The sequence below is a fragment of the Phoca vitulina genome, unplaced genomic scaffold (genome assembly GCF_004348235.1).
Source record: "Phoca vitulina isolate PV1807 unplaced genomic scaffold, GSC_HSeal_1.0 scaffold6, whole genome shotgun sequence".
Lineage (NCBI taxonomy): Eukaryota > Metazoa > Chordata > Mammalia > Carnivora > Phocidae > Phoca > Phoca vitulina.
In genome coordinates this window covers 66,749,565-66,761,356 of record NW_022589709.1, presented here as the reverse complement: position 1 = coordinate 66,761,356, position 11,792 = coordinate 66,749,565, and the positions used below count along the sequence as shown (strand labels likewise).

The window sequence follows — 11,792 nt, the reverse complement described above, 5'->3', positions numbered from 1 at the left end:
AAGAGAGCAAGACAAACCAAGAAACAGACTCTTCTAACTCTAGAACAAATACATGGTTACCAGAGGGGAGGTGGGTGGGGGAATGGGGTGAAATAGGTGAAGGGGATTAAGGAGGGCACTTGTTGTGATGAACACTGGGTGATGTATGGATTTGTTGAATCACTATGTTATATACCTGAAACTAATATTACATTATATATTAACGAACTGGAATTAAAATAAAAATATACATACATAAATGGATCTTCCTGTTCACTTTGCTTGGAGTTTTGGCTTTGTCTTCCTCTTTGCTTCCTCTTTGGTTGTTGCTTTCCTGACATCATGCCGATGTCTAAGGCAGAAAGAAGAGGAGATGGGAAGAGTGGTGCCAAACACATGGGTCCCTTCTTAGCAGGAAAAAAACAAAACCTTTTTCAAAAGTCCCAGTCTGACTCCAGCTTACATCTCACTGGCTCAGGTTATGTCATAAGCTTCTGCCAGCAGTGAGAAAGGCTAGGAAAGCAAGGCAATGTGGGCATATTGCTTTCCTGAAGAAACCTGGGTTGGATACAGAATAAGTAACTAATAGGGTCTACTGTAAAACTGCCGAATGAAGACCCCAAGCCTTAGGAACAGAGTAGGAATGCACCACCTTCTCCATGAATCATCTCTGTATCTCATCCATTCTTTTCCCAGATGGCCTGCCTCTGGCCACTGGATTAACATGAAAGGGGCAGGCAGTCTGTGGTCAGAAGCCCAGGGAGTTCATCAGAGATATTAGTGTCTGCTTCCTCGAAGCTGACCAGATAGCCAGCATATTAGTGTTCAAATGATTGTGTCTCTCAGGCTCATAAGCATGCTTGGCCTGCTTATGGCATGCAGGCAAATAGGTTCTTCAGAGCCTCTGAACTTGGTCACCAATGACCAGCACTGTCTAGCCTCTGGGTCCTCATACTGTACACCACTAAGGAAACTCTGGCAACAATTAAAGTGCCTAAGATGGGTCTAGTCACATAGAAATATTGATGCAATGTCCTCCAGGCTTGCTGTGTGATTTCCCTGGAAATAAGAGCCTTCTTCTGACCAGTGTACCTGTGCTGCTTACATCCTCCAGGAGGTAACTGAAACTCACTTGAACTAGGAGAGAACCGTGTGATGTTTTCTTGTATCTTGGGCCATGGTTCTCATGATATGTGTAGCAGAAGCCAGTCCAGGGAGAAAAGTCAAGTCAATAGAAGGTGCCAGGACCTTGAATGTTGAGGCCTGAAGCAAGGCATCATGATGAAAGTCCTTTCAGTTATTCCAAGTCTCACCGTGATTCCATCATGACACTTGTAACTTTGTTCTTCACTAGGTTAGGAGCCCCATGAGGACAGGGACTGTGCCCGTTATTTTTACCTCTAGCATGGTGGATGCTCAACAAATGGGCACTGAATGAATGAATGACAGATTATCTGAAAACAAGAGTATGACTGGAGGGTGGGAGGGAGTGGCTCGAGGGAATCCCATGTACGCTGTGGGCTGGACAGCACTCCTCCACAGCCTCTGCATTAAAATCAAAAGATTATACCCAACTTCAAACTTACTTAGATTTTCTTTTCTACGTTTGCTGACCTAGCTCCTTAACTTCAAGATTTTTTGTACTTTGTTGCCATTGAAAAGAAAGGAAAAAAAAAAAGCCAGATTGTCCATAGAATTTGAAAAGTTATCAAATAGTTCAATATCAAGGTAGGTCACTCACAGTACAAAAATTCCATTATTCTGTGATTCCTCCTTAGCTTTTTAATGTGAGGATATTCACCATTCAGGGGAAGAGCCTTGATACAAGTGAGACTGTTAGTATAATCCCCAAACATCTCTAATTAAACATGATTTCTTTTTAAAAGTAATTATAGTGTCGTCAGTAGCTAATCTTCCTCTCATTTAATTAAAATATCTGTCATTTTCTCAGATGTGACATCTGAGCACAGAGTCCCAAACCTTGCTAAAAGAGGAAAGGCAGGGGCGCCAGGGCGGTTCAGTCAGCTGAGCGGCTGGCTCTCAATTTCGGCTCAGGTCATGATCTCAGGGTTGTGAGACCAAGCTCTGAGTCAGGCTCTGCGCTCATCAGGGAGTCAGCTTTAGATTCTCTCTCTCCCTCAGCCCCTCCCCCTTCTCTAAAATACATAAATAAATCTTTTTAAAAAATGAATAAATAAAAGAGGAAAGGCATTTTCCCTGTATCATGTCCTGGAGTATTTCCAGGGCTTATAATGGTAGAAAAAAGATCCTCTCCTGTCTCTTATGTCAGCCAGTGGCATTCTGTCCAGACTGTTCCCATACACTCCCACTCCAACGAATTGCATTTAAAGAGAATACGTTCTTAACCTGAACACTCCATCTGATTTATAACATTTCTTTCCTGGCCCCCAAAAATAAGCAAGCAAGCAAGCAAGAAAAGCTATAATTATAATCCTTCACAATCATGACCATCCTTAGCCTTGGGAAGTTTGTCAGTGAGGTGGATGAAGAGAATTGCTTTTCAACTGTGCCATGTTAGATATCCACGTGGCCACTGTCTCTGCTATTGCTTCTTTCTGCTGGAAGAGGTGCAGGAAAGACAAGGTGCGTATGAAGTAACTGTCTATATAGGACTGTCCTATGTGATGTGAGGCCATGATCTGGCTGCCTCTTACAGTACAGCTTTTCATTCCAGGATAGCCCATTGTGCTGGCTGTTTTGGATGCAGCTTGGCATGAGCACAGAAAGTCCATACAACCACCCACAACTTGATCTACTAGTTGTGAACGGAAACTTTTGAACACGTTCCACCAGCTGTACAATGGTACCATTTATTACTTTATTCTCAGGGGAAAACATTTGCTGTGTGAATAATACCAGGGACTTATGTAAGCCTCTTCATTTTCAGGGAGCTTTATGGGTGTCAGCAAATTCACACAACACCGTGGTAAGGTAGCAAGGCATTGTTATGCCTTCTTTACAGAGAGAGAAACCAGATCACAGCATCAGATTTTCCCAAGGCCACATGGACAATAAGGGGCATGGACTCATTTCCAGAGAGACCCAAACTCTTCTGCTAGAGATCACAATTTCCCACTTAGAGAAAGACTCCACAGGATTCTATCCTGGATCTAACACTTGAGGATAATTGCTCTGACTTTCAACAGTTCTAATGCTGCCTCATTCTTTGGTTTTGTTCAGATGGACAAAAAGGGAAAGACAAGATGGGGTACCCATATAGGATAGTGTGGAGGTTTGTCATCTCTCATATACCTTGTCATTGAGGAATTGTCCAATCTATAATCACAGGATCACGGGGGGAGGTGCTGCATATCCATAAAGCTCCATGAAGTAAAAAGGAAATTTTCTACAACATAGGATGGATTTGTTGATTTCAATTGTTACTTAGGAGATTGAGAAAGAGTCTTCCTTATCAGCTCTGGGAACATGCTAAATACCTCTGGAGTGGGTTGAATTGTAGCTTCCAAAAAAGTATGTACAAGTCCTAACCCTCATACCTGTGACTATGACCTTATTTGGCAAATGGGTCTTTGCAGGTGTAATTAAGGATCTCAGGATGAGATCATCCTGGATTTGGGGTGGGTCTAAATCCAATGACAGGTGTCCTCATAAGATAAAGGCAGAGAGAGATCTGAGATACAGACACACAGAGGAGAAGGCCATGTGAAGACAGAGGCAGAAACTGGAGTTATTCAGCTAAAAGCCAAGGGAATTTTAAGAGTTGTCAGCAGCCACCAGAAGCTAGGAGAAAGCCATGGAATGGATTCTCCCTTGGAGCCTACAGAAGAACCAACTCTGCCAACACCTTGATTTCAGGCTCTGGCCTCCAAAACTGTGAGAATAAATTTGTCTTTAAGCCACCTAATTTGTGGTAATTTGTAATAGCAGCCCTAGGACACTAATACATGCTCTTCAGCTTCTTCTCTCAATACTCAGAATCATATGAGTTTTAACTCAATTCAAAGCTAAAAGGTCGGGGTGCCTAGGTGGCTCAGTCAGTTAAGCATCTGACTCTTGATTTCAGCTCAGGTCATGATCTCAGGGTCATGAGATCGAGCCCCATGTTGGGCTCTGCACTGGGCGTGGAGCCTGCTTAAGATTCCCTCTCTCCCTCTGCCCCTGCCCCATGCACACCCTTGCTCTCTCTCTCAAAAAGAAAAAGAAAAAAGCTAAATACATACAATGACAAATCTTTTAATGTGTGTGTGCCAGTGGTAGAGGGTATTAAAATTCTAAAATGGTTGAAAATTACTCTCCTAGATAACCAATATTAGTGATTGAAGAATTGGATTATCTTGACTTACTCCACTGTGAAGGTAAAAGGGACAACATGAAGAGAAGAAAAATCAAGAACCAGTGGAATGAATTCAAATTCGATCACAAAGCACCATAGTTTTCATACCTTATCTTCTTCAGGCCACTGCCCCAAGGAACACAAAGCAAAGCACAGTGTAGCCTTTAAAAATAATAAGGTTATAATTATTATTAACTTAGTAAAAATTTATTACACAACTTCAACTATTACAGAAATTCATAATGTAGAAAATATCAACCTCCAATATGGTACACCTTCCTCTAATTTTTTTCTCTCTAAATATATGAACACTCTCTGTCTCTCTCCCCAACTTAAAAGTAAGAACTGGAATGGAGAGAGGGTCTGCAGGATAGCCTGGTGTCTACTAGACTTTTGGCCTAATTTAGTTGGATTAAAGGAATGCCTGCTGAGTGGTCCTGAATATAAGTCCTATTTCTTGCAAACCTTGGGTCAGGCACAAAACTCTGAGTACACATATCTGACGTGAGATTACACTTTTGGTTAGAACATAGATTGATATATTTTTCCTATTAAGGGCTAGATAGTAAATATTTTAGGTTTTGTGGGCCATATGGTCTCTGTTGCAACTAATGTCTGCTAATACAGTAGAAAATCAGTCATAAATGATATGCACATGAATGACCATGGCTGTTTTATTACTATTTTATTGCTGCATAGCAAATGACCACAAACTTAGTGGCTTAAAACAACACTCATTTAGTAATTCTAGTTCTATAGGTCAGAAGCATAGGTGGGCTTAGGGTCTGACAGGCCTGACAGGAAGGTGTTGGCCAGAAGGGCTCTCATCTGCAGGCCCTGGAGAAGAATTTGCTTCCATACTCACTCAGGGTATTAGAAGAATCCTGCTCCTTGGAGTTGTAAGACTGATATCCCAGCTTCCTTGCTGCATGTCAGTGGGGGCCATTCTCAGTCCTCAGAGGCCTCTCTGAGGTCTCTCATAGTCTGTTCATAATATGAATGTTGTTCTCTTCCAGACCAGCTGGAGGACATCTCTAACGTCCTCTTCTATTCCCAGCCAGGGAGAACTCTTTACTTTTAAAGGGCTCATATGATTAGTTTAGGCCCATCTGAGTAATTTCCCCAAAGACTAACCCAAAGTCAACTGATTAGTAACCTTAATTATACCTGCAAAAATCCCTCTTACCATACAATGTAACCTAATCACAGGAGTGAAACCTCATTATATTCAGTTTTTGCCTACACTCAAGGGGAGGAGATTATACGGGGGGGGGGGGGAACATCACTGGGGTCATTTTAGATTCTGCCTACCACAGCTGGGTTCTACTACAGCTTTATTTATAGACGCTTAATTCTGAATTGAGTAAAATGTTCACATCTAACAAATACACTTTTTAATTCTTTTTCAACCATTTAAAAATGTACAAACTATTCTAAGCTTGTAAGGTTGTACAAAAACAGGCAGAGGGCTGGATGTGGTACAGGACCTGTGGTCTGCTGACCCCTGGGTTAGAGGATCAGATAAACAAACCTTACAGGAACACCAAAAGAGTAATTTTCATAATATCCCACAAAGTGCTTTCTTCACGGTAGGTATTCAGTGAGGGCATGAATGAACAAATACTGGGTTCCAGAAAAGACTGAGGAAGTAAAATGCACCCCAAAAGTCCTGGTATAGAGTCCACTGCTGTGAGTAGAGTAAAAATAGTTTTACTTTTGAATATGAGACCAGGCATGACCTAGGGGAGGCCCAGGTGGCCCAGAGCTCAGACCAGAGCACCATTTTCCTTGGGCTCCAAAGAGAAAGCACTGTAATTACAAGGGTTATGTAACAGTTAAAGTCTACCCAGCACACTTTATCTTATCACTGGACTAAAAAGCCAAGCAAAACTCAGCAGTCTCTCTCTCAGATGCTGGACTTTGGATCAGAGGCTTGTCTGGCTGGGCAACAGTGCTATAGTCCAACTGAATGTCACTGCATTTCTTGGTAAATGAATAAGGTGGGAATGGCTTCGACCATGTTGCAAGTCAAATGCATAGAAAATATAGGGCCAAAGAGAAAATTTAGCACTGCTGGGTGAGATCTCTTATCCAGTACTAAAGAACCCATCTCCAGCATCTTCTAAGTGGATATATTCCCTGGGATGATGGGAAAAATCAGAGTATTGGCTGAGACCACATCAGAGGAATAGTATTCACTCTGGAAAATCTGGGAGAGAGTGTTCCAGTCCATAAACTACCCAGAACCCCAGATTCACAGAATGTTAGGATAAGGAGGAATCCGAGGGACCACCTGCTTCAACTCTCATGTGCGGAAAGAAACCAAATCTTGAGACATTAAATCACTTTCCCAAATGTCCCAAGCTAGTTGGTAAGAGCTTAGGAAGAGCCTATTTATTGTGATTCCCAATAAAATACTATTTGTGCTCCATCTTCTCTTCTTCATTTGTTCCAGGTCCTCACATTTTTGTGCTGGTTAGCATTTTGGCAAGAATTGTGCCAGAAAGTATTGTTCCTTGCTGCTCCTCCCACTGTCACAGCACCTCCCTGGGCTGTTGTCACTTTTTACCTTGTATTCTACAACCCTAAAGAAGGTGCTCCCTGCCTAGATTTTCTTAGGTCATTCTTTCCTGGTTGCTATGTTACATAACACATCCAGGCTCCTGGTAAAGAATCAGAGCCTTGAGAGCAGCCTGGTTTGGTTTGGATAGAGTCTAGTTTAGGTCAGAGCAATCCTTGCATTAAACATCAATATCCAAAGAAGACAGGAAGAGGTTTCTAAAATATTTATTTGTATTTCTAATTTATGGCTCAGTTTTCCTTAAAATGAAGAGGTCTGATTGCTCTGTGCCACCCTAGCAATACCCTAAATCTTTGGAGAATATGCTTCTTGTTGGATCCCCTAGCAGTGAAGGACATCTTTCCTTGTCCAACCTGTCCCCAGTTTTTTAGGCCCCCTGGGGTTTCTCCCCCATTCCATGTACTTAGCCCCATCCCCAGGCCTCCTGTACATCAGCTTTGGAGACCATAATCTAGGAGCGTTAAGTGCTGAGCTCCCACCAGGGAACTCTCTGGACTGCAATTCTCCAAAACCCTTCTCTCTTGCAAGGCCTCAGGATGGCTCAGGCAGGATCTCTAAAGGTTTCTGTGCCAGTGGTGCCCATCCTCCTTTTCTGCTCCTTGGTATTCCTCGGTCCTGCTTGCTATCCCTCCATAGCATGAGAGGGAAGTCATAACCTCTCATCAGCACAGGGTCCTTCCAGTTCTCCACCAAAATTATGTCCAGTTGTCTGCACCTTTCCCATCATCAGCTATGAGGATGTGGAGATTTTTGTTATATTTGGCACTGCTCACTGGGCTTTCTCTTCCTTTCACTGTTAAAACTCACTTGTTAGATCTGCTTTGCTGTGATTCTGATACTGTCTCTTGTGTCACCACTCTTAGCCAACTCACTCTTTTTGTCCCCCAGAGCCACTACTCATGAAGACCATGGACTAGCATGCCTGGGTAGGTTCAGAAGGCCCTGCACAATTGACATCATGAAGTCACCTACAGAGAGCTCCCTCTCTGCTAAGAGTTCCAGGAACCAACTCTGCTGTTTGCTTGCTCAGGTGGGGTCTCTGCCCCCACCCCCTACCCAGGGCACCATCAGTGGGGATTAAGAAGCAGTCTCTGTCCCCCCAGCCCTCCCCACATGCATCACAGATGTTTCTTGAGGAAAACTACTGCAGCCTCATGGCTGCCAGTTCTGAAGGTCCTAGGACCCCCATTCTGAGGCCCCTTGCTGGACTCACTGTCCTCAAACCTCTTTCTCTTTCCATTTTCCGAGGACGACTGCATTCATGCAATGAAAGCAATGCCTGTATTGTTGAAGCCATGGCTGTCTTCACACACAACACTGACCTTTCTCTTCTGGATCCTGTAACATGGGTCCTGAATATTCTGCTCCTATCTTAGCAGGAGAACTCTTGTCTCAGTTCATCCTACAGGAGAGATACAGGCATTTCCTGTTATTATTTTTGCCCAGAAGTGTTTTGAACCTTTCAAAAAAATCCTTTTCCTCTTTTATAAACAAAAATGCTATGCTCGACCACCCAGCAAAATCTTGACATGACCTTCCTAGGGGGATGAGACCCTGCCCCCATCAGGTGCTCCCTCAGAAGGCTCACTCACTGATGCCGATTCTCTCCAGCTAAGAGAATTTGTCAAACTTTACTTTGTTTACTTATGTTACAGGAATAGCAGACTTATATTGATTCTCAAGTTATGAAATTCTACTATAATATGAAACACCTTTTTTTTTTCGAAGTATACATACATTTCCTTCTAGAAATGCTGATACACATCCATAGGAACTTTATCTATTTGAAAAACAATGCTATAAGATGTCAGGGTAACAAAGGGAAGGTGTGAAGGTCACACAAAGAACAATTCTGTGGGACCCAGAGAGAAAAAGAAAAGAGTCTCATCATGAAACTACCTTTTTGAAAACTTTTCTGGCCAAAGAGTGTTCTCAGAAATGCATATATGTTCTGTCTCAACCTGCACACCAAACCCAATAGGTTAGAAATAGCACATCTCTGCGTGTTATGCAATATACTGCCCAAATGAAAATAGTTTTCACCCCAACTCCAGAAAAGTCCTGCTTTATAAATTTCTTGTTTCTCATGCAATGTGTTCAATATGACGCTCTTCTATACCAGCTCATCAATTTTGTCAATTGACATTAGTAGATCCTTGAGAAGCAATGCAAAGACCTCCAATCCACAGAGCCTGACTACAGGCATATGTATGAACTCAGAGCTCCCAGCTAGGAGCAAGGAAGGGCTATATGTGTGTATTTTGGGGGTGGGAAGTGGGACCTGGTAGAATCCCAGAGATCACAGGTTGCAGGGCTCTCTTTGAACATGATCATTTTTAAACTTTGCCTCTCCCTGAGCAATAATGAGGTCGGAGATGCAACATAATCCCAGGGCATGAACAGGCATGAGGCTTCAATTGCTCCAGCTAGCAGAGGTAAGAAAAGAATACCAATACGACAACTCCACAGACATATGGCACAAGGGATCATTACCCAGGCTGCTCAACTCTGCATGGTCTAATCTGCCTTGGCCCCATAAAGCACCAGTGTATAGTTTAACACAGCTGGACCCACTCTTCAGAAGCACGTTGCCGTGGCTAAGGTTGTGCTGACCTGAAAGAAAAGAAGAAAAAGAGATGGTATTAATGGCTCCCTTTCATGTCAACAGGATTTAATGAAAAAGGAACAGAGGGCTTAGTCGTTTTTCAATGCCCCCAAACCTTACCATGTATCCAGGATATTCTGGGTTCCATTTAGTATTTGATTTGAGTTTTAATTATTTTAGTAATAGACAAAGTAAAAGCTGAGTAAATCACATGCACTAAAATCCTGAAAACCTTTCCCAACCTAAAAACAGTCAGCAACTTTTCACCTACATTTTACATGAGGAAAAACGAATGTTTCAATGAAGTGTCCCAAATTCTTAGACGAATCAGAGATAAGAAGCTCCCACCAGCAACTTCAGTGTCACTGGCCCAATTCAGCAGTTTGGGCTTTGGCAGCAGTCCCACTGACAGGACAGAGGACTCTTTGGGAAGACAGGCGATTTGAAATGCAAGTGTTATTTATAAATTATCTCCAGATGGGCCAGTTCCTACAATTCCTAAATTGCTCAGATTTTCAGAGTGGAAATTTTAATCATAGACATTTGAGGTTGATTTGGTCTAAGCTGGGGACAATTTTGAGAACTCAAATGACAAAAAGAAGGCGAATGAGTCTGTCCGGCACTGCTCAGGAGACTTGCCCTTGCTCACGGTGTCTTGGTTAATCAACACTTGCCTCCTGCTTTCCTCAGACTCCCAGAGGGGCCTTGCCCTTTGCACCTGGGAGGAACTGCTGAAAATATCCTCTAGGGAAGGAGCCAAACTGAATAGTTAATTTACTGTTAGAGTATATCTCGCCCCCCACACCCCAGCACAGGATAGGTATTAGAATTCCAGTGCTATCGGTTTCTCTCAAGTACTTCTCAGCATCAGGAGTTAGGTCTGATCTACACTTGGCCATCTCCATTGCTCTCTCCCCACACTTCCCTCCCTCCCCTTCCTCCTTTCATTCCTCCCTCTCTCAATCCCTTCTCTCCCTTCCTTTCTCCCTTCTATCCTTCCATTGTTTTTTCCATTATTTCTTCCATTTATCCAACAATTGTTTATTAAGCACTTACTATGTGCCAGGCATGGGGCTGGGTGCTGATCAGAGGTCAAAACATACTTTCTTCAGATACCAGCAGACAAAAAAATAGGACCTGAGTCCTCCCTCATCATAGAGCTTTGTAGAATCACATCAATTCCAGCACATGAGAGTCCATGTACGCAAAAGAAAAAAACTTTACCATTTCTACTTCTACCAATGATGAATTCAAGATTCTGAGGAAAGATGATCTGCCCAAGATTATAAAATTACAAATGAAGTCAGGGAGGGGCGGGCAGCTCTCTTAGGCCTCCAGACACAGTGGCCATGATTCTTCTGTGTGTATTTTTGGTTTAGCTGAGGAAAAAAGAAGAAACAGAGGGATGGTCATGTGTTACCAGGCCTATTCAATGGACGACAGCTGAAGGAATGGCTTTAAATCATAGTCAATGCTGGGCTCAAAGCAGACATTTAGACTTTAGAATAAGTGATCCAGAGGATCATTAAGAAGGAACGTTCATTATTTCTCAGGTTCATCAACTTGTATGGATAAAATACATAAAAACTGGACAAGAACAGTTACCTAAAGAAAAAATGACTGAGATAGCAAGGAAATCATAGCAACATAGGTAATATAGGTATGTTATTCATTTGGAAGGCTAATTGCTGGCATCATACATGCTTGTATAACTGATTTACAAATTAATTCTCTAGGAAGAATAATACAGCGGTTATTCTAGCAATGATGATTGCCACAGATACAAGAATGCAATAATGAAGAAAGTAGGACAAAGAGAGGTAGCCCAGGGGCTTTCAAACTCTAGTACACATCAAAATTACCTAGAAGGCTTGTTAAGACATGCATCAATAAATAGGCTCACCCCAGAGTTTCTAATTTAGTAGGTGTGGGGTGGGGCCTGAGAATTTGCATTTCTAGTAAGTTCCCAGGTGGAAATTGATGCTGCCCCTCCATCTGGGAACAAAGTGATAATCCTGAGTTAGAGACCCGCTTGGGGAAGAGCATGAAAGGGCATGGCATGGGCAAAGATGGGTGCAAGAGGCACATGACTGAATGTAGTGGGTATCCAATGTTGGGACTTTGAAAAAGGATGTGGATGAGGTCATAGAGAACTCTGAGAGCCAAGAAAGAGAAGGGAAGGGAAGGGAAGGCAAGGGAAGGGAAGGGAAGAAGGGAAAGAAAAGAAAGAAAGAAAGAGAGAGAAAGAAAGAAAGAAAGAGAGAGAGAAAGAAAGAAAGAAAGAAAGAAAGAAAGAAAGAAAGAAAGAAAGA

General features: G+C 42.5%; 1 long non-coding RNA gene across 1 annotated transcript; it reads right to left on the bottom strand.

The window, feature by feature from the left end:
• Positions 1-256: 256 nt before the first annotated feature.
• Positions 257-9,482, bottom strand: LOC116631956. Its single transcript, XR_004299328.1, has 4 exons — positions 9,369-9,482; positions 8,198-8,277; positions 4,403-4,456; positions 257-331 (listed from the first exon to the last, which is right to left on the bottom strand). It is a non-coding gene; the product is annotated as an uncharacterized LOC116631956 (long non-coding RNA).
• Between the last annotated feature and the right edge of the window lie 2,310 nt (positions 9,483-11,792).